We start from the raw sequence: 4,090 nt of genomic DNA on the forward strand, positions 1-4,090 counted from the left end.
AGGTAGAAAAATAAATGTAAGTAATGGTCATCCTGCTGTTTTGTGAATTATTTACCTTTCCTCACGTTGTATGCAATATGGTTAGAAAGACAATAAAAGAACCTATAGCGGATCACTCGTCTTCCTGATGAACAAAAATTTACAGCGGTTGACAATCTATGGCGATCTAATGTCAAAGTTACGCTAGAGTAAAAGTTTGGACCCAAAATGATAAATGCTGCTATCATAGCACGAAAAAGGCGAATATATCCTGGGCAGCGTTAGGGATGTAAAAGAACGAAAGGGAACTAGCTTTTCGAATTACCTGGCGGCTTCAAAGACATTTAATTTAAAATACCTTTATATATTCGCGCTTTCTTACTAGTTAACCCTGCTTACCCAGCGCAGTGATCTCCTTAACTGCAAGGTAAGGCACACCTGCATCTGGCAATTTATAGGCTAATGCCCCTGATCCTGTGTCCAACATCCAGATGATACGAAAGCCACGGTAAACATGATATGATGGCATGTTATGTATCAAGTTAATTTAACTGACACTACTGTGACTTAGGAAGTCGGGATGAGGGGTACACTTAGCATGGAAGGTCAAGGCCCCTACTATGTCACGCCTTAAAACAACAACTAGCAAATCATTTATCAACAATTTATTCAAAACAAGCTTTTCTTAAAACAGATTAAAGGGCGTTCTTATGACAATATCAAAAATTCACAATTACAACAACTTACTTAAAAGATGAGCCACGGAGATTTCAATACTTAAGAAACAAATTACAATCTGAAGGTGATTGAAATTTTTCAGCAATATCAATGCTGTAAAACATTTAAACTAAGAAGTGTATACAAACGGGATGATGAAAATATACAAACAGACTTTTACACTCTCACAGTTTGCCAAACAATATTTCCACATATGATTAAGACCGAAACGGAAGAAATTTCAAGACAATACCACGTTATTCAAATGCACAACTTAACAACGATACTAGGTTTTGTTCAAAAATGTTCAAATGCGTGTGAAATCTTATGGGGCTTAAGTGCTAAGGTCATCAGACCCTAAGCTTACACACTACTTAACCTAAATTATCCTAAGGACAAACACAAACACCCATGCCCGAGGGAGGACTCGAACCTCTGCCGGGACCAGCCTCACAGTCCATGACTGCTGCGTCTGAGACCGCTCGGCTAGTCCCGCGAGGCTACTAGGTTTTGTGCACGTTAATTTCGTTGCGTAGGTCTGCGATGTAGCTGCCAATTGTGTAAGCTTGATGTGCAGAAAATTACAACTAGACTATGACCTAATATCTTCAATACTTTACAGTTACTACATCTCTTGGGGGCGCTGATATTTTAAAGGAGGTAGTGACTGCTGGTCTCCATGTGGTCACACACCTTGCCGGCTGCTGTTACTTCAGCAGCACGTACATTAGGGCAACGAACCAACAAGTACACTCGCTGGAACGCAAATCGTTCAACGAAACGATGGCACCAGAATCACTTACACCTTCGATGGACAGCGTTGTTCGAGATGGTGTCGAGGGATGGGTCTCTCCGAGAAAACAGGCACCGAAGCAATGCGACGAACAGCGCCCGGAGCTGACGTCAGGCAGGTCCCCAACAAACTCGCGACAGTCTTGCAAGGTAGACCGGCCGCGCCGCTGGTGACCGAGCCCGCCTCGTATCCAGTCCGGCCGCAGCTCTCCGACAGAAAAAACAACCACCAGATCACAACAGGGGCAAAGATCGTAGTACAACCGGGTAATCGATAGTCACGTGCCAAAGAGCTGGTGTGCCAGAAAGGGCGCACCACGGCTGAGCCACTGATATGACTAAAGTCATGGGACACTTCCTAATAATGTGTCGGAACTCTGTTTCCCGCGCGTAGTGCTACAGTTCGACGTGGAGTGGACTCAACAAGTCGTTGTATTAGTCCCTTGCAGAAATATTCAGCCACTCTGCCTCTGTAGCCGTCCATAATTGCGACAGTGTTGAAAGTGCAGGATTTTGTGCGCGAACCAATCATTCTCTCGAACTGTCGAGAAGTACTTCAGATCAAACATGCACAATTGCGGCCCGGTGACATGGCGTATTGCCATCCACAAAAATTTCATCATTGTTTCGGAATTCTAACTCCTTGTATGACTCCCAATGTTCACCAAGTAACCGAACATAATCATTTCCAGTCAATAATAGGTCCATATGGACGACAGGACCCAGTCCATTCCATGTAAACAGTACCCGCATTATTAACGAGCCACCACCAGCGTCCACAATACAGAAAGGGTAGTAAGGTGTCAGGCAAATCCAACACCTTCCATGAAAACCCTGACATGATAAGCAAATCCAGTAGTATGTCACATAGCTCCGAATAAATCGTGACATTAAATTAACCAAAGTAATACGAGTAACGAGTGAGCAAATGGAATACCACAGACTAACACAAGAATGCCTGTCATACCTTCCCTCCGTGAGACAGACGCAGTTCCGATGGGAGAAGCGAGAACAGAAGCCGAGAGCAGAACCGTGTTAAGCTGGAAGGCCCTACGATAAGGGACGGATGGACACCCACGTCGCCAGCTAACCGCTAGGACCACCCCAGCCGCAAGTTTTAGTGTGAGACATTTTCGCGTGTCTGTTACGTCAGGACCACCCCCCAGCCCATGTTAAAAGATAGAGCCCTCCAGAAGAACAGTATAGATCTTACGGCAACGCTAAAAGGGCCACACCAGCTGCAAGTTTTAGCGTGAGACTTTTTCGCGTCTATGTTATGTTGCAAACTTTAAAAAACATTGCCCCACGACGAAAAGTATAACGTTTCTCATTGGATAGGCAGAATTTTTGTAGGCGGAGCTTAAGGTTAACATTGAGACCCTGATTGGTCAGATGAAAACACAGCCAGATAGTTTTTTTAAACCAACTTCGGTAAATTGTAGTAAGGAGAAGTTAGGAGAGAGTTGCTTCCGAGACGGCGAGGTGAGCGGAGCTGTGCTGCCCGCTGCCCCCTGACGAACACCGACAAGGTAATGAACGCACGCGATGCCGCATAACAGCGCATAAAGCTTGACTCAGAACTGAAGAAGTCTCATCTGTTACATCCCCTTTTTGCGTAATACTAGTGTCGATCGTCAATTAAAGCTCATGGTGTTCACATTTGCCACTTGAAGTAAAAATCTGAAACGCTATGATTTTTCTGTTATATAGTTATTGAGAAGCCCATCAGCCACTGTAATTTACGACAAGTTACATAAGTAATTAAAGATAATTGAGGGTCACTGTAGACCATTTTGATAGTTTTCTCTTTTGTGAAACTTAATTTAAACCTAGATTATAGATGTGATATGGCATAGGTCATCCTTCAATCCATTGTAGAACTTGGAAACCCACTCAGGGAACATTCGTTCAGGTTAGGTTAGGTTAGGTTAGTGTTGTTTAACGTCCCGTCGACAACGAGGTCATTAGAGACGGAGCGCAAGCTCGGGTTAGGGAAGGATGGGGAAGGAAATCGGCCGTGCCCTTTCAAAGGAACCATCCCGGCATTTGCCTGAAACGATTTAGGGAAATCACGGGAAATCTAAATCTGGATGGCTGGAGACGGGATTGAACCGTCGTCCTCCCGAATGCGAGTCCAGTGTGCTAACCACTGCGCCACCTAGCTCGGTAACATTCGTTCACATTTTTGTTGAACGCAGTTGGTTTTTACCATCTTGTATTAAAACATTTCCTTTTATCAATAGTACAATTTATAAACAATGTTTTGTGAGTAGAATAAAATTTCCAACGGTAAACTTAAGTGCTTTTTCGACGTTATTTTAACAGCTAACTAAAAAATAGGAAAGCCTTGAACCCCTTCACAAAATTTAGTTAGTATTAAGATTCTTTTACAGGGAGTGCAGTGAAGCTGACGCTGAAATCATTAAGTATTTGGTTATATCATCGCTAGTCTCACTGAACTCTTCTGAATTCTACTTGTCATGTGTGGTCTGACGTCTCCTTACCAGCAACAGGTCCCAGGTTGAAACTAGTCAATTCCCTAAAAAACACGCTCAGAGCGTCGTTGCGCAAAAGTGGTAGGGAGACACGATATAGAACAAAC

At 43.6% G+C, this 4,090-nt stretch overlaps 1 non-coding gene across 1 annotated transcript; it reads right to left on the bottom strand.

The window, feature by feature from the left end:
• Positions 1-3,579: 3,579 nt before the first annotated feature.
• Positions 3,580-3,652, bottom strand: Trnaa-cgc. The gene has a single exon. It is a non-coding gene; the product is annotated as a tRNA-Ala (tRNA).
• Positions 3,653-4,090: the final 438 nt, after the last annotated feature.

This window comes from Schistocerca piceifrons, chromosome 6 (assembly GCF_021461385.2).
Source record: "Schistocerca piceifrons isolate TAMUIC-IGC-003096 chromosome 6, iqSchPice1.1, whole genome shotgun sequence".
Lineage (NCBI taxonomy): Eukaryota > Metazoa > Arthropoda > Insecta > Orthoptera > Acrididae > Schistocerca > Schistocerca piceifrons.